This window comes from Cervus elaphus, chromosome 11, assembly GCF_910594005.1.
Source record: "Cervus elaphus chromosome 11, mCerEla1.1, whole genome shotgun sequence".
NCBI classification, from domain to species: domain Eukaryota; kingdom Metazoa; phylum Chordata; class Mammalia; order Artiodactyla; family Cervidae; genus Cervus; species Cervus elaphus.
The window spans coordinates 64,901,033-64,926,362 of NC_057825.1; positions in this window are offsets into that span (position 1 = coordinate 64,901,033).

The following is a 25,330-nucleotide window of genomic DNA, read 5'->3' on the forward strand; positions in this document are numbered from 1 at the left end:
CAACAAATGTGGAACATTCTTAAAGAGATGGGACTACCAGACCACCTTACCTGCCTCCTGAGAAATCTGTATGCAGGTCAAGAAGCAACAGTTAGAACCAGACATGGAACAATGGGCTGGTTCAAAATAGGGAAAGGAGTACATCAAGGCTGTATATTGTCACCCTGCTTATTTAACTTATATGCAGAGTATATCATGCTAAATGCCAGGCTGGATAAAGCACAGGCTGGAATCAAATTGTCGGGAGAAAAAAAAAAAAAAAAAAACATTGCCAGGAGAAATATCAATAACCTCAGATATGCAGATGATACCACCCTTATGGCAGAAAGCAAAGAACTAAACAGCCTCTTGATGAAAGTGAAAGAGGATAGTGAAAAAAGTTGACTTAGAACTCAACATTCAGAAAACTAAGATCATGGCATCCAGTCACATCCCTCCATGGCAAATAAATGGGAAAAACAATGGAAATAGTGACAGTTTATTTTCTTGGGCTCCAAAATCACTGCAGATGGTGACTGCAGCCATTAAATTAAAAGATGCTTGCTCTTTGGAAGAAAAACTATGATCAACCTAGACAGCATATTAAAAAGCAGAGGCATTAGTTTGCAAACAAAGTTCTGTCTAATCAAAGCTATGGTTTTCCCAGGAGTCACGTGTGGATGTGAGTTGGTCTATAAAGAAAACTGAGCGCTGAAGAATTGATGCTTTTGAACTGTGGTGTTGGAGAAGACTCTTGGACTGCAAGGAGATTAAACCAGTCCATCCTAAAGGAAATCAGTCCTGAATATTCATTGGATGGACTGATGCTGAAGCTGAAGCTCTAATACTTTGACCACTGGATGCAAAGAACTGACTCCTTAAAAAAGACCCAGATGCTGGGAAGAATTGAAGGCAGGAGAAAGGGACAACAGAGAATGAAATAGTTGAATAGCATCACCTACTTGATGGACTTGAATTTGAACAATTTCTGAGAGTTCTCTGGGAGAACCTCTGCAATATGATTATTATTTTCCAGTTTTGGGGTTTCCCACCCAGCAGGTGTGGGATTTGATTTTATCATGATTGTGTCCTTCATGTCTTCTCATTGTGGCTTATACTTTGTCTTTGGATGAAAAATATCATTTTTGATAGGTTCCAGCCTTCTTTTGTTGCTGGTTGTTCAGCATTCAGTTGCGATATTGTTTTTTTGAGAGGAGGTGAGTCAATGTCCTTCTACTCTGCCATTTTGTCCTGTTTCTTCCCTGTTTCTTTATAAATGAATATTCTCTACAAACATTTCAATATGTATATTGAAGAACAACAAAAAAAAACATTTTAACAGTTATGAAATAAACTAGATTAATTTTAAAACTGTGACATTCAATTTCAGTGCATTTTCTTAAGTCTTGTGTAATTTTGATGTGATGAGTGGGTAGTTTCTGGTATTACTTTTGAGTTTTGGTTGTTCTTTGGTGGCTAACATCTCTGCTGTTACTGAACATGTTTAATTAAATGTGTGATGTATACTTTCACACACTAGTTAATTAAATCCATGTCTGTAGACATAAGGTGAATTCTCCTTTTATTTTCTCCAAGACTTTGCACTTCCAAAGTTTTTTAATGCCATAATTCTTAGGGATACTTAATTAAGTTTGTACTGTTTTAAAATATCCTCATTACTAACAGCCTAATACACCCTAGTGCTAGACATGTGGGCAGAAAATAAAATTATAAGTTGAAACGTGGCCAATATACATTAAAAGTTAAGTTCTATAGAAGTTACCTCACTTGGCAAAGACTAATGTCAGAAAATATACCTTAATATTTTGTATCTTCTATAAAATATTCAATAATCACAGTTCTCTCCTCTTAGGGAGAAGAAAAAGTTTCAACAAACTAACATCTACAAAATACAGTGATATATGAGGGGTACATATTTCTTAGTATAAGTATTAAAGGAAAATATCAAGAAGCAATATATTCATTACCAGACTGGAAGTGCTAGTTACTGTTTTTATCAGCTTTTTCTGAAAATTTTTCATAGCTTTAAATGTTTACTCTTGTGAAACTCAGGTAATTCTTAGTTGTTTCTTCCAATCCAATTCATTTTCACTCTGTCTTACCCTACCAGAACCCTTGTCTTTTCATTCTACTATTCTTGTGATTATGTTTATAATTAATTGCATCAGACAGAAAATAATTTTGAATCAATGAAATATGCCTCAAACTAAAAAATAAATAAATAAAAGTAGATGAGAGTCTATTCAGTAGCATTCATTCCTAAAAAAAAAAATTATTAGTGAAAACTCTAATTTCAAAACTTAATCTAGAAAGAAATAGTAAATTGGACAATATGTCATATTTAACAGAATATAAATGGATAATTATGCTTATATGTGGGAATTCCCTGGTGGTCCAGTGATAAAGACAGCATTTTCACTGCTGTGGGCCCAGATTTGATCTCACAAGCTGCTTGGCACAGCAAAAAAAAAAAAAAAATCTTTTTGTATGTAACCACAATCCACAATTAAAGGAAAGCAAATACAAATTACAAATTGAAATTTCAGAGCATGTAATTGTCAATGCTCTTTTTATCTTTTTGTTTCAAATGAAGTAGAAATGAAACTTGACTGAGGATTGACTAGTAAACAAATTGGCCTCGTGTAACACTTTGTGGCTTCACAGATGGCTCAGTGAGTAAAGAATCCACTTGTAATGCAGAAGACGTGGGTTCAGTCCCTGGGCTGGGAAGATCCCCTGGAGAAGGAAATGGCAACCACTCAAGTATTCTTGCCTGGGAAATCCCATGGACAGAAGAGCCTGGTGGGCTACAGTCACTGGAGTCGCAGATCAGACACGATTGAGCAACTAAGCATGTTATGTTCCAAGGACATTATCTTTGGATAATTATAGAGAAATGGGTGGATTTTGAAAAAGAATAGGATATTTAGAAAGTGGGACAGGTAGAGAAGAGTAGAAAATAAGAACCCAGGTCTTCTGTAAGTCTTAGTCTCTGGTATCTTTTCAATTTTTTAAACGGCTTTTTTGAGGTATCAGTTCAGTTCAGTTCAGTCGCTCAGTCGTGTCCGACTCTTTGCGACCCCATGAATCGCAGCACGCCAGGCCTCCCTGTCCATCACCAACCCCCGGAGTCTACCCACACTGTGCCCATCGAGTTGGTGATGCCATCCAGCCATCTCATCCTCTGTCATCCCCTTCTCCTCCTGCCCTCAATCCTTCCCAGCATCAGAGTCTTTTCCAATGAGTCAACTCTTCGCATCAGGTGGCCAAAGTACTGGAGTTTCAGCTTCAGCATCAGTCCTTCCAATGAACACCCAGGACTGATCTCCTTTAGGATGGACTGGCTGGATATCCTTGCAGTCCAAGGGATGCTCAAGAGTCTTCTCCAACACCACAGTTCAAAAGCATCAATTGTTTGGCGCTCAGCTTTCTTCACAGTCCAACTCTCACACCCATACATGACCACTGGAAAAACCATAGCCTTAACCAGATGTACCTTTGTTGGCAAAGTAATGTCTCTGCTTTTTAATATGCTATCTAGGTTGGTCATAACTTTCCTTCCAAGGAGTAAGCATCTTTTAATTTCATGGCTGCAGTTTGAGGTATATTTGATATAAAAACCTACAGATATTTAATATGTGCAGTTTGATGAATTTACATATTTTCAAACACCCATGATATCATCATAATGATCAAGGAATAGATCTAACAGCGCCCAATGTTTCTTTGTGGCACTTTGTTTTCTCTTTTTTTCTGTTTTTGTTTGTTTATTTTTTGTGTCAACAACTCTTAACATGAGATCTATTCTCTTAAGAGATCTGACATGTAAATGCAATAGTATTATAGTGTATAGTAATATTTGTTTCTTTTGATAGGAAGTCTTTTGGCAACCTAAATTAACCTAACGAGAGAATCATATTAAAGTTAATACCTGTGTTAGCACATAAGTCTCTGGTTGTTTTTGTTGCTCAGTCACCCAGCTGTGTCTGACTCTCTGAGACCCCATGGACTGCAACACGCCTCCTTGTTCCTCATCATCTCCTGGAGTTTGCCCAAGTTTTTGTTCATTGCATCGGTGATGCCATCCAGCCGTCACATCCTTTGACACCCTCTTTTCCTTCTGCCCTTGATCTTTCCCAGCATCAGGGACTTTTCCAGTGAGTCATCTGTTCACATCAGATGACCAAAATACTAGAGCTTCAGCTTCAGCATCAGTCCTTCCAGTGAATATTCAGAGTTGATTTCCTGTAAGATTGACTGGTTTGATCTCCTTGCTGTCCAAGGGAGTTTCAGGAGTCTTCTCCAGCACTACAGTTCGAAGCCATTGATTTTCTGATGCTCTTCCTTCTTTATGGTCCAGCTCTCACAACCATACATGACCACTGGGAAGACCATGGCCTTGCCTCTATGGACCTTTGTTGACAGAGTAATGTCTCTGTTTTTCAACACACTGTCTAGGTTTGTCATCACTTTCCTGCCAAGAAGCAATCATCTGATTTCATTGAGTCACAGTTCACAGTAACTTTGGAGTCCAAGAAGAGGAAATCTATCACTACTTCCACCTTTTCCCCTTTTATTTGCCAGGCAGTGGCTTTGCCAACAAAGATCCATCTGGTCAAGCTATGGTTTTTCCAGTGGTCATGTATGGATGTGAGAGTTGGACTGTGAAGAAAGCTGAGTGCTGAAAAATTGATGCTTTTGAACTGTGGTGTTGGAGAAGACTCTTGAGCATCCCTTGGACTGCAAGGAGATCCAGCCAGTCCATCTTAAAGGAGATCAGTCCTTAAAGTTCATTGGAAGGACTGATGCTGAAGCTGAAACTACAATACTTTGGCCACCTGATGCGAAGAGTTGACTCATTGGAAAAGACCCTGATGCTGGGAGGGTTTGGGAGCAGGAGGAGAAGGGGATGACAGAGGATGAGATGGCTGGATGGCATAACCGACTCGATGGGCATGAGTTTGAGTAAACTCTGGGAGCTGGTGATGGACAGGGAGGCCTGGCATGCTGTGATTCATGGGGTCGCAAAGAGTTGGACATGACTGACTGAACTGAACTGAACTGAATGGAACTGGATGCCATGATCTTAGTTTTTGTTTGTTTGTTTGTTTTTTAGTATTAAGCCAGCTCTTTCGCTCTCCTCCTTCACCTCATCAAGAGTCTCTTTAGATCCTCTTTGCTTTCTGCCATTAGAGTGGTATCATCCACATACCTGAGGTTGTTGATGTTTCTCCAGCCTGTCTCTATTCTGGCTTATAACTCATCCAGCCCAGCATTTCTCACGATGTGCTCAGCATATAGGTTAAACAAACAGGGTGACAGCAGACAACCCTGTCATATTCCTTTCTCAATCTTGAACCGATCAGTTGTTATATACAGGGTTTTAACTGTTGCTTCTTGACCCACATACAGGTTTCTCAGGAGACAGATAAGATGGTCTGATATTCCTGACTCTTTAAGAGCTTTCCACAGTCTGTTATGATCCACACTATGTTAAAGGTTTTAACATAGTCAGTGAAACAGAGATAGATGTTTTTCTGAAATTCTCTTGCTTGCTCTCTAATACAGCAGATGCTGGCAATTTGATCACTAGTTCCTCTTCCTTTTCTAAATCCAGCGTGGACATCTGGAACTTCTTGGTTCACCTAATGCTGAAGCCTAGCATGCAAGATTTTAAACATGACCTTACTAGCATTTGAGTGCAAATGAGTGCAATTGTCCGATGGTTAGCACATTCTTTGGTGCTACCCTTCTTGGGAATTGGGATGAGGACTGACCTTTTCCAGTCCCATGCCACTGCTATGTCTTCCAGATTTGCTGACATAATGAATGCAAAACCTTGATGGCATCCTCTTTTAAGGATTTGAATAGTTCTGGAATTTCATCGCATCCACTAATTTTATTAACAGCAGTGCTTCTTAAGGTCCACTTGACTTTGCACTCCAGAATGGCTGGCTCTGGGAGACTAACGAAACCATCTTAGTAATCAGGTTCATTAAGATTTTCTTTATATAGTTCTTCTGTGTATTATTTCCATGTCTTCATGATTGCTTCAGCATCATGATCTGAAGGTCTACTAGGTCTATACCATTTTTATCCTTTATTGTGCCCATCTTTGGTTGGAATGCTGCCTTGATGTTTCCAATTTTCCTGAAGAGATCTTTAGTCTTTCCTCTTTTGTTGTTTTCATCCATTATTAAACACTGTTCATTGAAAAGGACCTTCTAGTCTCTTCTAAATATTCTTTGAAACTCTGTTTAATTGGATGTACCTTTCCCTCTTTCCCTAGCTTTTCACTTCTTTTCATTCTTCATTATTTATAAAGCCTCCTCAGATAACCATTTTGCCTTCTTGGATGGTTTTGTTTGCCTCCTCCTGTAGAATATTGCAAGTCCCTGTCCATAGTTATTCAGGCACATCGTTATCTAGATCTAGTCACTTGACTCTATTCATTACCTCTACTGAGATTTCATATAGGATTTGTTTTAAATCATACCTCGATGGCCAATGTTTTTCCTAGTTTTCTTTAGTTTAAGCCTGAATTTTTCTATGAGAAGCTGATGATCTGAGCTGCAGTCAGCAGCAGGTCAGGTCTTGTTTTTGCTGACTATATACAGCTTTTCCATCTTTGACTACAAAGAATGTAATCAATTTGATTTTGGTATTGACCATTTGGTGACGTCCATGTGTTGTCGTTCCTTGTGTTGTTGAAAAAGAGTATTTTCTATGACTAGTGCATTCTCTTGGCAGAATCCTGTTAGCCTTTCCCTGCTTCATTCTGTTCTCCAAGGCCAAAATTACCTGTCATTTCAGGTATATCTTGATTTCCTACTTTTGCATTCCAATCTCCAATGATGAATAGAACATCTTTTTTTTTTTTTTTGGTGTTAGTTCTAGGAGGTCTATAACATTTCTGGACAGAAATGGTATGGACCTAACAGAAGCAGAAGATATTAAGAAGAGGTGGCAAGAATACACAGAAGAACTGTACAAAAAAGATCTTCATGACCCAGATAACCATGATGGTGTGATCACTCACCTAGAGACAGACATCCTGGAAGACAAAGTCAAATGGACCTTAGGAAGCATCACTACAAACAAAGCTAGTGGAGGTGATAGAATTCCAGTTGAGCTATTCCAAATCCTAAAAGATGATGCTGTTAAAGTGCCCCACACGATATGCCAGGAAATTTGGAAAACTCAACAGAGGCCACAGGACTGGAAAAGTTCAGTTTTCATCCCAATCCCAAAGAAAGGCAATACAGAAGAAAGCCGAAACTACCACACAATTGCACTCATCTCACACGCTAGCAAAGAACACTAAAAATTCTCCAAGCCAGGCTTAAACAGTACATGAACCATGCTCTTCCAGATGATCAAGCTGGATTTAGAAAAGGCAGCAGAACCAGAGATCGAATTGCCAACATCTGTTGGATCATCAAAAAAGCAATAGAGTTCCAGAAAAACATCTGCTTTATTGACTACATCAAAGACTTTGACTATGTGGATCACAACAAACTGTGGAAAATTCTTCAAGAGATGGGAATACCAGACCACCTTACCTGCCTCCCGAGAAATCTGTATGCAGATCAGGAAGCAACAGTTAGAACTGGACATGGAACACCAGAACGGTTCCAAATCGGGAAAAGAGTACATCAAGGCTGTATATTGTCACTGTTCTTATTTAACTTATATGCAGAGTACACCATGCAAAATGCCAGACTAGACGAAGCACAAGTTGTAATCAAGATTTTCGGGAGAAATATCAATAATTCAGATATGCAGATGACACCACCCTTATGGAAGAAAATGAAGAACTAAAGAGCCCCTTGATGAAAGTGAAAGAGGACAGTGACAAAAAGTTGGCTTAAAACTCAATATTCAGAAAACTAAGATCATGGCATCTGGTCCCATCACTTCATGGCAAATAGATGGGGAAACAATGGAAAGAGTGACTGACTTCATTTTTGGGGTCTCCAAAATCAGTACAGATGGTGACAACAGCCATGAAATTAAAAGATGCTTGCTCCTTGGAAGAAAAGTTATGACCAACCTAGATAGCACATTAAAAAGCAGAGACTTACTTTGCCAACAAAGGTCTGTCTAATCAAAGCTATGGTTTTTCCAGTAGTCATGTATGGATGTGAGAGTTAGACTATAAAGAAAGCTGAGTTCTGAAGAATTGATGCGTTTGAATTGTGTGGTTGGAGAAGACTCTTGAGAGTCCCTTGGACAGCAAGGAGATCCAACCAGTCCATCCTAAAGGAAATCAGTCCTGAATATTCATTGGAAAGACTGTTGCTGAAGCTCAAGCTTTAATACCTTGGCCACCTGATGGGAAGAACTGACTCATTTGAAAAGACCCTGATGCTGGGAAGGATTGAAGGCAGGAGGAGAAGGGGACAATAGAGGATGAGGTAGTTGGACGACATCACCAACTTGATGAACATGAGTTTGAATTAAGCTCTGGGAATTGGTGATTCACAGGGAAGCCTGGCATGCTGCAGTCCATGGGTTCGGAAAGAGTCGGACATGACTGAGCGGCTGATCTCAACTCCAGGAGATCTTGTAGGTCTTCAGAGAAATGCTTAACTTCAACTCTTTTGGCATTGGTGATAGGGGCATAGACTTGGATTACTTTGATGTTGAATGGCTTGCCTTGGAAATGAACCAAGATCATTCTGTTATTCTTGAGGTTGCACCCAAGTACTGTATTTCAGACTCTTTTGTTGATTATAAGGGTACTCCATTTCTTCTATGGGATTCTTGCCCACAGTAGTAGATATAATGTTCATCTAAATTTAATTCACCCATTCCCATCCATTTTAGTTCGCTGATTTCTAGGATGTTGATATTTACTCTTACCATCTCCTGCTTGACCACATCCAATTTTCTTTGATTCATGGATCTAATATTCCAGGTTCCTATACGGTACTGTTCTTTGCAACATCAGATTTTACTTTCGTCACCAGACTCATCAACAACTGAGTTTCGTATTCACTTTGCCCAGTCGCTTCATTCATTCTGGGGTTATTGGTAATTCTCCTCTGCTCTTCCCCAGTAGCATATTGGACATCTTCAGATCTGGGGGACTCATCTTTTGGTGTCATATCTTTTTGGCCTTTCATACAGTTCATGAGGTTCTCCCAGCAAGTATACTGAGGTGGTTTGCCATTTCCTCCTCCAGTGGATCACATTTTGTCAGAACTCTCTGCTGTGACCTGTCTGTCGAAGGTGGCCCTGCACAGCATGGCTCACAGCTTCATTGAGTTACTCAAGCCCCTTCTCCATGACAAGGCAGTGACTCATGAAGGGGACATCTCTGGTACCCAATCTCTATCTCTTTCTCTATTCTAACATTCATATGGCCATCTGTGTTTATTATCTTCATGGTCACAGTTTTTAAAAGTACACATTGGAATACCGTATCACCTTGTCAGACATCCATGGATACAAATTTATATAAATAATGGTTACTGCTCTTAAACAATAATACCCTTAGATCCAGGCAAAAGTGGTTGTCTGCTCTGGAGGGCACTTTTCTGGATTTCTTCAGTCATGTTACTCTCCATGGGAGCTTATGCTTCCTCCTTTTGGCCATTCTCTTATTAACTGGAGGCTAGAAATTTCCTTCTCTAATTCAGTGAAGAGGCACATCCAAATCCTGAATTACGAGTTTACTGGTACCGTTGGACATGCCTACCCCAGGAAGATTCAGTGGGAGTGTTCTTAAGCAGGTATAAAACAAATTATAGTAATAGCCCTCCTGTGACTGGAAGAAAAATTTTAAAATTCAAGTTACAGCTTTCCTAACCCCTCTGCTGAAAATCAGGCCTAGGATCTGATTATAGGATGGCAAAGCTGCAAAAGAAAACTGAATTCACAGGCTCACCAGGTCTCCTGCATTAAATTCAGAGCCATGATTATAATAAGTAGGACTCTCAAAACAAGATTAGGGACATTTACAAGAACAAGCCTGAGAATATTAAGTCCCCAAATTTCTTTGAATACTTAGGAGCACTAAGAACAGCCCTTTCCCTTCTTCCAAAATACCACAGCCTTTCCTTGTCTAAAGACACTGTGTTGACTTCAGCCTAGACAAGTGCCTTTTAAGATGATATTTGTTCTCCTTTAAGTCTGTTTTCATCAAGACTCATTCCATTTAGGATAATTACCAGGGGTAAATTTCTTAGTATATGTTCAGGGAAGAGATACATTCCCCATCTTGAAGAAAGTATCCTATCATTGAAAGGAATTGCTTGATGTGGCTATATATATTGGCAGGGACATAGAAAACAGGTAGAGGGGTGATTATCGAGGATGTCGGACCTGGGAAGCAGAATATTAGACTGTAAAATATAATGTATTTACGTGATAATCTCACCCATGACTCAGATTTAAATATCCTGGCAAGTGGTTAACCCTAATGATCTGCAGTGATGACTCTGAAGCATACACATGATGATCTAAGATAAATTAGGTATAGAGCTGAGGCAAATGTCAGAGGGAAAGAGAGGTGAGAAAGCCAAAATGACTTACTTGGAAAGATCTGTGAAACCACTATCCAACAGGCTTCCAAGAAGTTCCTAAAGGATATACTTTCTTCTCTAAGATAATAGGGAATACACTGATCAGTCATGGGAAGGGGAGGTAGTGGGATTTTTTAGATTAAATGTGGTTATTATCTGCAGGCTAGAATGTTGAGAAATGCTCTCATGAAACTAGCTTCTTTAATAAATATGGAGAAGATAAATGTCAGAAATGCAGAGGCTCAATGAGAGCACTCACTCATCAGATGTAAGGTGGATGTAATTGCCATTATTGACACTGAAGTCGAGAATGGTAATCAGGATGCCCAGGTCATAGGGATCTGAGAATCCCAGGTGTTATATACACTGACAGTAGACTATGGCATTTCTTGAGTTGTAGGAATAAAGAAATTAATATCAGTCATTAAAATGGAAACTCATGTCCTGCCAATTTCCAGATTTAAATCAGTCCACAGACTCAAAGTTTGTTGATAGAAGGAGATTCTAAGTCCCTAACAATACCACAAATATGCTTGTATATTATACAGTCCATTGTTTTATTCTCCAAAAGATCTGTGACCTTTGTCAGGGTTACAGTGCCCTGGAAAGGCCCCTTACCTAGATTTTCAATTGGGGGTCTGCATTGACACTGACACAGAATGTCTGAGACATCATCATGGTCTTCCAGTTAGAGATCAATGGTGGACTGGTTGTAGCAGTAATTGTCATAGCTTGTTTTATACCTTCCTTACCTGAAGGTTTTGCAGATATTGTTTCTGTGAATTCCACTTTCTCTTTTGGAGAAGTGAGGGCATTTTATCTTTATAAACATGGTGGGTCATTCTGCAGTATGACAACTGGAAAAAATGGGAGGGTATGAATGGATCTGAGTAATGCAACGAATGGGCTAAATGAGACATCTTCCAAGTACCACTTCCATTTGCTTGTGACCTCATCTGTGACTAGTCTGTGGCCACTTGTTTTATTGCTATTTCTGTGATGACTAACTTCACATGATAAACACCTTGTCTCATGCCTGTACTCTATATCTGTCTCTTGCCTGAGACTTTCTGGTTTCCACCGAGTTGGAAGTGCCATATGAAGTGAAATACAATAAAACACACTGGCACTTATGCTTATACAGCCCTGAGGTTGAACTTTTGATTGAGTGGAAGTGGGAAATGATAACTGTATTCTTAATTCTTCTCTACCTGAAGGACTTCCTTAAAATGCACATGGCGGGGAGGGGATGGTGGGATGAATTGGGAGATTAAGATTGACTTATGTACACTACCATGTGTAAAATAGATAGCTGGTGGAAACCTGCTATAAAGCACAGTAGGCTCTATGATGACCTAGATGGGTGGGCTGGGGGCATTGGTGGGAGGAAGGTCCAAGAGGAAGGGGATACTTGTATGCATATAACTGATTCATTTTGTGGTTCAGCAAAAACTAGCACAACTTTGTAAAAACAATTATACTCCAATTAAATAAATAAATATAATGTTTCTTAAAATGCAGTAGTAACTATGCCCTCAGAAAACAGACCTACAAGATGAAGCAAAATTAGTCGTGCTGGATTTCAAGCATTGACCAGCTCTATAGTTCTTTCCTATTTACTCTCCTTCATTTGATACCTCCCTTTGATTTCCTTCCCTTTTGAATTCCTGGGTTTCTCTCACCAATAAAGTATTTATATATGCATTTTTGCCTTAAGCTTTGATTCTAGAAAAAGTAAGCTAATATATCACATGCCTCAGATACATGTATCTACTTATACCTACACTGATTTTCTTTTTTCTTACTTGAGTAGCAAACTCCTGATCATTATTCAAGTCTTATTTCAGTGGATCAGCTATAAATCTTGATCCACTCAAGCAGAATTAATCATTTTCTCCATTATGTTACTATTAGCTTTCTAGCACATACATTTACACTATATTTACCATGTGTTTTATAATGGTTTGTATTGCTGATTAAACCATGAGCTCCTTGAGAGTTTTATCTTATGCTTCTTTGGATCTTAAACATCATTAATGGTCTCTGAGACTTAGTATGTAATAATTATTTTTTTTTGTTTATTTTTCATTGAAGGATAATTGCTTTACAGAATTTTGTTGTTTTCTGTCAAACCTCAACATGAATCAGTCATAGGTATAGATATATCCCCTCCCTTTTGAACATCCCTCCCATCTCCCTCCCCATCCCACCCCTCCAGATTGATACAGAGCCCCTGTTTGAGTTTCCTGAACCATACAGCAAATTCCCGTTGGCTATCTATTTTACATATGGTAATGTAAGTTTCCATGTTACTCTTTCCATACATCTCACCCTCTCCTCCCCTCTCCCCATGTCCATAAGTCTATTCTCTATGTCTGTTCTCCATTGCTGCCCTGTAAACAAATTATTCAGAACCATTTTTCTAGATTCTGTATATGTGCATTGGAATAGGATATTTATCTTTCTCTTTCTGACTCACTTCACTCTGTATAATAGATTTTAGGTTCATCCACCTCATCAAAAATGACTCAAACGTGTTCCTTTTTATGGCTGAGTAATAATCCATTGTGTATATGTACCACAACTTCTTTATCCATTCGTCTGTTGATGGACATCTAGGTTGCTTCCATGTCCTAGCTATTGTAAATAGTGCTGCAATGAACAATGGGATACATGTGTCTTTTTCAACTCTGGTTTCCTCAGGGTATATGCCTAGGACTGGAATTGCTAAGTCATATGGTGGTTTTATTCCTAGTTTTTACTGTCTTCCATAGTGGCTGTATCAATTTACATTCCCACCAACAGTGCAAGAATGTTCCCTTTCCTCCACACCCTCTCCAGCATTTATTGTTTGTAGACTTTTTGACAAGGGCCATTCTGGCTAGTGTGAGGTGATATCTCATTATGGTTTTGATTTGCATTTCTCTAATAATGAGCAATGTTGAGCATCCTTTCATGTGTTTGTTAGCCATCTTTATGTTTTATTTGGAGAAATATCTGTTTAGGTCTTTTTCCCACTTTTTGATTGGGTTGTTTGTTTTCTTGGTATTGACTTACATGAGCTGCTTGTATATTTTGGAAATTAATCCTTTGTCAGTTATTTCATTTGCTATTATTTTCTCCCATTCTGAGGGGTGTCTTTTCACCTTGCTTAGAGTTTCCTTTGCTATGCAAAAGCTTTAAAGTTTAATCAGGTACCACTTGTTTACCTTTGTTTTTATTTCCATTACTCTAGGAGGTGAGTCATAGAGGATCTTGCTTTGATTTATGTCATCAAGTGTTCTGCCTATGTTTTCCTCTAAGAGTTTTATAGTTTCTGGTCTTACATTAGGTCTTTAATCCATTTTGTGTTTATCTTTGTGTATGGTGTTAGGAAGTGTTCTACTTTCATTCTTTTACATGTAGCTGTCCAGTTTTCCCAGCACCATTTATTGAAGAGGCTGTCTTTGCCCCATTGTATATTCTTGGCTTCTTTGTCAAAAATAAGGTACCTGTAGATGCATGGGTTTATTTCTGGGCTTTCTATCATGTTCCATTCATCTATATTTCTGTTTTGTGGCAGTACCATACTGTCTTGATGACTGTAGCTTTGTAGTATAATCTGAAGTCAGGAAGGGTGGTTCCTCCAGCTCCATTCATTCAAGACTGCTTTGGCTATTCAGGGTCTTTAGTGTTTCCACATGAATTGTGAAATTTTTTGTTCTAGTTCTGTGAAAAATGCCATTGGTAATTTGATAGGGATCACATTGAATCTGTAGATTGCATTTGGCAGTATAGTCATTTCCACACTACTGATTCTTCCTACCCAGGAACATGGAATATCTCTCCATCTGTTTATGTAATCTTTGATTTCCTTCATGAGTGTCTTATAATTTTTTGTGTAGAGTTCTTTTGTCTCCTTAGGTAAGTTTATTCCTAGATATTTAATAGTTTTTGTTGCTATGGTGAATAGGATTGATTCTTTAATTTCTCTTTCTGATTTTCCATTGTTATTATATAGAAATGCAAGTGCTTTCTGTGTATTGATTTTGTATCCTGCAACTTTGCTAAATTCACTGATTAGCTCTAGCAGTTTTCTGATACTATTTTTAGGGTTTTCTATGTACAGTATCTGGAGCAGGCAATGGCAACCCACTCCAGTACTCTTGCCTGGAAAATCCCATAGACAGAGGAGCCTGGTAGGCTGCAGTCCATGGGGTTGCTAGGAGTCAGACATGACTGAGCGACTTCACTTTCACTTTTCACTTTCATGCATTGGACAAGGAAATGGCAACCCACTCCAGTATTCTTGCCTCGAAAATCCCAGGGACAGGGGAGCCTGGTGGGCTGCCGTCTATGGGGTCACACAGAGTCAGACTGAAGCGACTTAGAAGCAGCAGCAGCATGCACAGTATCATGTCATCTGCAGACAGTGAGAGCTTTACTTCTTTTTTTTTCAGATCTAAATTCCTTTTATTTCTTTTTCTTCTCTGATTGCTGTAGCTAGGACTTCAAGAACTATGTTAAATAATGGTGAAAATGGACACCCTTGTCTCGTTCCTGATATCAGGGGGGATGCTTTCAGATTTTCACCATTGAGAATAATGTTTGCTGTAGGCTTATCATACATGGCCTTTACTATATTGAGGTAGGTTCCTTCTTTGCCCATTTTTTGAATGGTTTTGATCATAAATGGGTGATGAATTTTGTCAAAGGTTTTTTCTGCAGCTATTGACATTATCATATGCTTTTATCTTTCAATTTGCTTATATGGTGTACCACATTGATTGACTTGCATATATTGAAGAATCCTTGCATTCATGGAATAAACCCAACTTGATCCTGGTGTATGAGCTTTTCTATGTATTACTGAATTCTGTTTGCTAAAATTTTGTTGAGGATTTTTTCACCTATGTTCATCAGTGATATTGGCCTTTAGTTTTCTGTTTTTGTGTGTTATCTTTGTCTGATTTTGGTATCAGTTTGATGGTGGCCTCATAGAATGAGTTTGAAAGTGCTCCTTCCTCTGCAATTTTTTGAAAGAGTTTTAGAAGACGGGAATTAGCTCTTCTCTAAATGTTTGATAGAATTCTCCTGTGAAGCCATCTGGTCCTGGGCTTTTGTTTTTTGTGAGGTTTTTTTTATCCCATCTTCAATTTCAGTGCTTGTGATTGGATTATTCATAATTTCTATTTCTTCCTGGCTCAGTCCTTGGGAGATTGAACTTTTCTAAGAATCTGTTCATTTCTTCCAGGTTATCAATTTTATTGTGATATAATTGTTCATAATAGTCTTTTACAATCCTTTGTATATCTGCATTTTCTGTTGTAACCTCTCCTTTTTCATCTCTAATTTTATTGATTTGATTCTCCTCTCTTTTTTTCTTGATGAGTCTGGCTAAAGACTTGTCAATTTTATTTATTTTCTCAAAGAACCAGCTTTTAGTTTTATTAACCTTTACTATTATTTCTTTCATTTCTTTTTCATTTATTTCTGCCTGGATCTTTATGACTTCTTTCCTTCTACTAATTTTGGGGTTCTTTTGTTCTTTTTCCAGTTGTTTTAGGTGTAAAGTTAGGTTGTATATTTGATGTTTTTCTTGTTTTTTGAGGTAGGATTGTATTGCTATAAATTTCCCTCTTAGGAATGCTTTTGCTGTATCCAATAGGTTTTGAGTTGAGTTCATGTTTTCATTGTCATTTGTTTCTAGAAATTCTTTGTTTTCCCTTTCAATTTCTTCAGTAAAGTGTTGATTACTTAGAAACGTGTTGTTTAATCTCCATGTGTTTGTGTTTCTTATAGTTTTTTTCTTGTAATTGATATCTAGTCTCATAGTATTGTGGTCAGAGAAGATGCCTGATATGATTTCAATTTTCTTAAATTTACTGAGGTTTGATTTGTGACCCATGACGTGATCTATCTTGGAGAATGTTCCATGTACACTTGATAAGAAGGTGTATTCCACATTTGGATGGAATGTCCTGAAGATATCAATGAGATCCATCTCATCTAACGTATCACTTAAGACTGTGTTTCCTTATTAATTTTCTGTTTTGATGATCTGTCCATTGGTGTGAATGGGGTGTTAAAGTCTCCTACTATTATTGTGTTACTGTAGCACTCCCACTTTTCCCCCTAGTTCCTTTGTCCTACTGAGCTTTGCGTGGGTCCATATAATCTTTTCCGCTGGTTAGGTGGTCCTTTCACTCTCAGCTGATGTTCTCCTTGCATTTCTGTGTCTGAAGGTGTACCTCTGATATATCCATGGAGAGAGATGTATTCCACATCACCTACTCCTCTGCCATCTTGTTTCTCCATTATTTTTTAATGTAATGAATTAAGTAAACTTTAATATTAAGACCATGTTCTAGTTATGTGGCTTCTGTGAATGCAGTGAAATACCTAAGATTTGTAGATTTATACTATATAAGCACCTGTCATGTAACTATTTGTATCAATTATGTATGCATATTAAATATCTAAGAGTAGTTTATTTACTTATGTATTTTATCTTCTTGCTAGCTATCTGTCTCCTGCATACCTATCTCTCTATTGTCAGTATGTACTACCCTTTGAGAATGAGGAAGAAAACAGACAAGTGCCACTGATTAAGCAATGTACCCTGAGGTTACTTGTTCAAAGTTAAAACACTGTATGCTTTGGATAAATGACTAATATTTCTTTAGTTGAGAAGTGAGCCTATATTGCTGCTTTTGTTTGGGCTTGGTAGAGATTTTGCTGTTATTTCCCCAGTAACTGAGATGACAATAAAGAAATTTCATTTGCAACTTCAGATACAGATTCAGTATGGATTCCTAAGCACATATTAATTTATTCACAGCTTCCTCTCTAACATATTTCTCTGTTCCAACCTCCATAGCCACTTAGTATAATTGTTATTGTCCTGATTTGTAGGTGTCACCTCTCATTTCTATGCTACAGGCTCCTTGTTGTCTAAAGTCAGACACTGCATAACTCCCAAAGAGTTACAGAAATGTCTACCAATGTCCAGAAAGTCATCATTTGTCAGCATATCATGCTTCTCATTTATCAGCTTTTTTACAAATTTAGCCCTTAGACTTTTGCCTCCAAAATCACCAAAAATGGCATCAAATCCTGAGTGCTTCAGTAGTATAAGAACTTTAATATCTGTGTTCTAGAAAAGTTACCACTTATCATATTATTATAACTGTCCAGAAAGTATACAACGATAATTTTGTATCCAGTTGAAAATATGTTATTAATGTGTAATTATTCCCTATTGAATTTATTTCTGATCTGAATATATTATTTATGGGTGAGAATAAAGGGAGAAAATCACTCTTTGTTTGCTCATTTTACCTCTTTATGATTTCTCCGAACTACTTAATTTTTAGAGGATTGCATTTTGAGATAATGAACCCTGGAAAATACCTGCAGTATGTTCAGGACATTTATTTGAAATGAATTAAAGCTCTTGAAGATTTTATTGTATTCTTTCTTTATCATGCATTTAATAAATTTCTCAGTTCTGGTCAAGGCAATTAATGTTTCTTATTCTGAGTTTGATGTAAAATGCCACAAAACAACTTCAGGAGAGTATGGTGGCAATCTCCATACTGTCAAAGAGAAGTGATCCACATTTGTGATAAAATGATTATTTACTTTAGACTTGTAAACTCGTTTGCCATTTGCAGTTTTCTATTCAATCGTGACACTTTAAACAAAAGAAATATAATAGGTAGAAAAATGGATATTATCACTGTATTAATTAAAACTACTTTAAAAGAGGCCACATAACTTCCAGAAAACAAACCTCAGAGTTGCAACTGAAATCCTACAGATTTTTGTCTTCATTGCCCATGTTTTCAGATGCTGAAGCAATATAACTCACTTCATGGCAGTAAACAAGAAATGTCTGTTAAAGTAATCTACTTGCCTGACCTGACCTAACCGTGTTCTGTGTTTTACACTGTTTTTGTATCTACACAGATACAAGCTTCTGTGTGTTTCTCAGACAGATTAGGCCCCAGAAGGGAAGTGCATGGGCAAGCAATGAGAGAAGCTTTGAAATCAGCTGGCTTGTTTGTGAGTGGTCCATTCTAGTACTTCTCTTAGGCTCAAATCTGATACTTGTGATGAAATGAGAGGATGAGGACGTGGGAATTGAGTTGATAAATTCTGTGGCAAAAAGAGGAAAAAGGATTATATATCCTTAAAGACAGCATGTTCCTTCTGATCTTAGCTTTAGTATTGAACATCTTCTCCATTTCATAGATAGGATGAAACCAATTAAAAACCACCAAGAGCTAATATACTCATTGCAGAGATTTTCTTATCTTTTTCTCTTGTATATCCTCCTGCTTGCTGTGTTCTGCCATTTGTTCATTTATACGCAAATGGAGCTTCTCAGAAGTGGTACCACTGATATTTTGGATGAGTTAATTCTTTTCTGAGGAGTGAAGACTGGGCTGTTTTGGGCATTATAAGCTGTTAAGTAGCAACTTTGACTTGTCTACTAGATCTGAATAACACAGTTCTTCCCTACCCTAGTTATGACAACCAAAAATACCTCTTTGTTGCTATTCAGCTGCTAAGTCACGTCTGACTCTCTGTGACCCAATGCACTGCAGCACGCCAGGCTCCTCTATCTACTAGTTTCCTGTAGTTTGCTCAAATTCATATCCATTGAGTCAGTGATGGTATCGAACTACCTTATTCTCTGCCACCTCCTTCCCATTTTGTCTTCAGTCTTTCCTAGCATCAGGGTCTTTTCCAGTGAGTTGGATCTTTGCATCACATGGCCAAAGTATTGGAGCTTCAGCATCAGTCCCCAGTGAATATTCAGGGTTGATTTCCTTTAGGATTGATTGGTTTGATCTCCTTGCAGTCCAAGGGACTCTCAAGAGTTTTCCAGCACCACAATTCAAAAACATCAATTCTTCAGGGCTCAGCCTTCTTCATGGTCCTTCTCTCACATCCACACATGACTACTGGAAATACCATAGCTTTGAGTATATGGAGCTTTGTCAGCAAAGTGATGTTTCTGATTTTTAATATGCTTTCTGGATTTGCCATAGCTTTCCTTCCTAGGAGCAAAAAAAGAAAAATAATCTCTAGACATTACCAGATACTCCTTGAGATATTTGCAAAAGATCCCCCCAAGTCACCCCTGGTTGAGAACCATTGTACTAAAAGAATAATTTTAAAAACTGCACTAAGTGTGGTGATCTAGCTGCTCTCTTCAGATCTCAGTTGTTCAACACAGTAAAAGTTTATGTTCACTTCACCATTATCTGCAGATATTCCTTGTCAGATGGCCTTCCATAATGTAATGAAGAAATATAAGCTCTCTATATTTAATAGTTCTACCTTTTGCAAGCAAGGGGCTTTGAGTCTTTTCTATCCAGTGAATGGAAAAAGAGATCAGGAAAAAAAACTGCTCACTTGTTAACTACGTTGGATAGGAAAGGGCATGCACATTGTATCTGCTTACATTCCATTGAGAAAAGTAGGCTTTGGCATCATATAGATGACTATGAACTGGAAAATCTAGTTCCTAAGTCGGCAACGATTTCCAAGTAATTATTCCACCCTACCCACAAAGAAAAAAGAGCAAAACACTAATCCTTGGGAATAAGTGCTATGTCACTTATACTTCTTTGCTGCATTAATTTTTTCTTCACCATGGACCCCTTTAGTTGGGACTGTTGATAGATGTTTGGGAGATGAACTAAACTGAGGTGCCACTGGCAGGTGTTCTAAGATATTTACCCTAAAGAGAAGGAAAAAAATCTTTGAAACCTATAGACACTATAGTTCAACAGTTTGTGGTTATTCAGTGGTGACTGACTCTTTGCAACCACAGGGACTGCAGCATCCCAGGCTTCCCTGTCCTTAACCACCTCTCGAGCTTACTCAAACTCACGCCCATTGAGTCAATGATGCCATCCAACCGTCTTGTCCTCTGTCATCCCCTTCTCCTCCTGCCTTCAACCTGTCCCAGCATCATGGTCTTTTCTAATGAGTCGGCTCTTCCCATCAGGTGGCCAAATTTGGAACTTCAGCTTCAGCATCAGTCCTTCTAATAAATATTCAGGATTGATTTCTTTTAGGATTGACTGGTTTAATCTCCTTGCAGTCCAAGGGACTCTCAAGAGTCTTCTCCAACTCCACAGTTCAAAAGCATCAGTTCTCTGGCTCTCAGCTCTCTTTATGGTTCAACTCTCACATCCATACGTGACTCCTGGAAAACCCGTAGCTTTGACTAGATGGACCATTGCTGGCAAAGTAATGTCTCTGCTTTTTAATATGCTATCTAGGTTGATCATAACTTTTCTTCCAAGGAGCAAGCGTCTTTTAATTTTGTGGTTGCAATCACCATCTACAGTGATTTGGGGGCCCAAAAAATAAAGTCTCTCATTGTTTCCATTGTTTCCCCACCTATTTGCCATGAAGTGATGGGACCAGATGCCATGATCTTAGTCTTCTGAATGTTGAGTTTTAAACCAGCTTTTTCACTGTCCTCTTTCACTTTCCGCAAGAGGCTCTTTAGTTCCTCTTGCTTTGTGCCGTAAGGGTGGTATCATCTGCATATCTGAGGCTATTGATATTTCTTCCGGCAATTTTGATTCCAGCTTGAGCTTCATTCAGCCCAGAATTCCACATGATGTACTCTGTACTCTGCATAGAAGTTAAATAAGCAGGATGACAATATATAGCCTTGACATATTCCTTTCCCAATTTGGAAAAAGTCCATTGTTCCATGTCTGGTTCTAACTGTTGTTTGCTGATCTGCACACAGGTTTCTCTGGAAGCAGGTGAGGTAGTCTGGTATTCCCATCTCTTGAAGAATTTCCCACAGCATATTGTGATCCACACAGTCAAAGGCTTTAGCGTAGTCAATGAAACAGAAGTAGATGTATTCCTTGAATTCTCTTGCTTTTTCTATGATCCAACAGGTGTTGGCAATTTGATCTCTTGTTCCTCTGCCTTTTCTAAATCCAGCTTGAACATCTGGAAGTTCTTGGTTCATGTACTGTTGAAGCCTGGCTTGGAGAACTTGAGTTCCATAATTAGACTAATAATAAACATATTTCTTGAGACACTTAGATGTCTACCATATTATATATTCATCCAAAAATAATTTAAATGAGTATTTTTAAAATTGAATATACTCTAAATATAGTGGTTTTAAAAGAACAGAAGTCTGAAATTGGATTTTGAGTCTGTACTTCCTGATTTATCATTTGCTCAGGACATTGAATTTTCCAGCATGCCTTTTCTGCATGTGTAATAGGCATAAAACCATGTCTCTTTAACATTCTTACAGGGGATTCAAAGGAGAGTTATAAGTTTATTTGAAAAACTCTGCATTCTAGCTAACTTCAAGGTATTATATTTATATCATACTGCTTAGTATGAGTAGTGTTGAGCTGGTGACTGGTCACATACTGGTCTACTCCCCAGTAGAGAGAAAGATTCTGAATTATCTGAGGACAAACAGGCTTAAAGGCTGCACAGCAATCAGTGAACCCAGTGAATATTTGGACGTATTTGTGGAGACTTCAGTTGGGCTGTATAAGAGGAATCTCCTTTGTGATGCAAAGACTATAAAGGCTTCTGTCACAATAGTTAAACTCTAAGGAAGATGAAATTTTTAAAATTTATTTTTAATTGAAGGATAATTACTTTACAGTGTTGTGTTGGTTTCTGCCATACAACAGTGTGACTCAGCCATAAGTATACATATGTCCCCTCCCTCTTAAACCTTCCTCTCATCCAGCCCTGCAATCCAACCTCTCTAAGTTGCCACAGAGCACCAGGTAGAACTGCCTATATAACAGAGCAACTTCCCACTAGCTGTCTGTTTTACACTGGGTAATACATATGTTTCAATGCTACTCTCTCAAAGGAAGATGACTTTTTATAAGTTTTCTCTGATGGGGATTGGAAGAGTTATGAACATTGGATGCCTCAGTAACATCTTCCTTACAAGGCTCTCAAGGCATGGTTCTGATACTCAGTTACTAACCTTTCTACATCCAAGGGTCAATATCCCTATTCTTGATACAATATTTGCCTTGAACATTATCCTCCTGATTATAACTGCCTTTAATATCACTGTGCTCCAGACCAAAACCAATCTGAGAAATATTTGTATACCTCGAATGGTTTCCAATCTAACTTCCATTAACCTTCATAAGTCAATGAGTTACTTTGCTGCCTAAGTTAATCAATGTCTAACCTGATCTTCACATTCTCCAGATATGCCTCAGACCCTACATCCTGCTTTTACACTAGATTAATTACACAACAGGCAAAGCATATATTGTGCATATTGCCAGTGGTCAGAGAATTACTTTCATAAGGAATCAATAACTATAGTGTAAATCAAATTAATTTTTATGGTTTGTGACATTTTTAAGTATTTGAGAAGAACCTGATTGGGAAACAGATAAATCTTATGAATAATTTGATATATTATCTAAGCAGTGATTTGGTTGTAAATTAGTACTACTACTGATTGTTCAGATTTATCTCAGCCAAGAATCCCAGCAGAGTAAAATAATATTTTTAACAGATGATGACAACACATGGGCTACTTTGATTCTTACTATGTTATCTCACAGATTCCACTGTCATGTAAATGCCCTACTTTGGAAATGAGAAAAGGAAAGATGAGAATTCTGTTTTGGCATTGTGGTTTGATTATTCTCTTCAACAACTTTTAAGCCTATGAAGTGTATCATTTATACCAAGCACACGAAACTCATCACCTGTACTAAGAAGAACAGTAATTACAGAGTTGATTCCAGTTAAAGAGTCAGTTTTTAACAGCCAAGGGCACAAACAAGCCAACTTGAGGAGTACTGATCAGGGGGAATTGCAGCATTGGCACTGACCAGAAAGTGCATGTTTGCCACACAGTAAGAATCAAATCCAGTAGCAAGGAAACTAGGCAGATTCCTTAAAACAAAACAGAACATACTAGGGTGACAGGACCTCCAACTTACCTAAGAATTAATTTAGATTAAATCAGGTACTCTCAAGGTAAGGGAAATGGAGTAACTGGCAGGATGATGATTTACCTAAGACATTATTTTCATTGCATCTGATTTACCTTTTTTCCCAAACAATGAAATAAAAATAAACTTGGTTTTTAATGAATATAAAATTGAAAAATATCTTTTTTTTTTGAAAAATATCTTTTAATCTGTATTTCATTAAATTAACAGTAGTACCACTACTAAACTTTGCAGCATTTAGAAGCCCATGTATATTCCCCCTTGGCAACCTTCCCATGTGTGTGTTCAGTCATATCTGACTCTTTGCAACCCCATGGACTGTAACCTACCAGGCTCCTCTGTCCCTGGAATTTTTGAGGCAAGAATACAGGAGTGGGTTGCCATGTCTTCCTCCAGGGCATCTTCCTGACCCAGAGATCGAACCCACATCTCTTTTATCTCCTACACTGGCAGGCAGATTCTTTTCCACTGCACCACCTGGTAATACCACATCCATATACAAAAGTCTGATAAATAAAGCAGGCTTTCTCTACTTACATTCCTTTTTATTGGCTAGAATCCATGATATTTAAATATGGAAAGAAAAGAATAATACCTAAGTGATAATACAAAAATATTCATTGGCAATTATTGTTTTTATTTTTACCTTTTCTATGCTGCTGCTGCTGCTGAGTCGCATCAGTTGTGTCCGACTCTGTGCGACCCCACAGATGGCAGGCCACCAGACTCCTCTGTCCCTGAGATTCTCTAGGCAAGAACACTGGAGTGGGTTGCCATTTCCTTCTCCAATGCATGAAAGTGAAAAGTGAAAGTGAAGTCGCTCAGTCATGTCCAACTCTTCGCGACCCCATGGACTGCAGCCTTCCAGGCTCCTCTGTCCATGGGATTTTCCAGGCAAGAGTACTGGAGTGGGTTGCCATTGCCTTCTCCGTAAGTGATACCATATGAACACAGATAAAGATTTATTGAGGTTTTGGCCTCCTTTTCAGTGATTTAAATAGCAGAATCAGCTTAAAGACAAAATTAATTTTCCAGGCCCTAGGATGGGTAGTCTAGTTGCCAGTAGTCCTATGTTGTTGACAATATGCTTTGAGTTTTGTGGCTGCTTTCATTTCACATTTGGCAGTTTTAGTGTTTACCCCAGATATAATTAACTTGAAGGCCTAAGGAAAAAAAAAAATATTGTTAAATAATGACATTGTCCACATCTTAAAACTGGGTAATGTGTGATCATTTTCTTTTCTTCAAGTCTGTTCTTTCTTAAATGTTCTTTAGGACAGTGCTTCAAAACTTTAATATGAACATGAATCATTTATGCATCTTATTAAAATGCAGAATCTGGAAATTTTTAGATTTCTAAAAAGCACCCAAATAATGCCAATGCTGCTGATCTGCAGACCATACTTCTAGTTTCTATTATGTAATAGTTACTATTTCTATAGCTATTGTAGTAAGCTATTTGACCTCCTTATTTCAGGACCAATAAGGATGGTGAAATATAATGATTAAGACCATGAGTTCTAGTGTCAGGTGATCTGAGTTTGACTTCCAGTTTGACTTCACCTTTACTTAGCTGTGACTAAACTGTTAAATGTTTCTAAGCCCAGGTTTCCCATTATATAAAAAGTAGATAATATCTGGTCATATATCATGGAATTCTTGAGTCCATTAGGTGAGATAATGCTTATAAAGTACTTAACCCACTGATGGGTACATAGTAGATACTCTAAAATATTAGGCATGATCATTTATGTTTGTATTTACATGAAGCCGAAGAGGCTTTCAGAGATTGTATAGTTTAACCCTATATTTTTA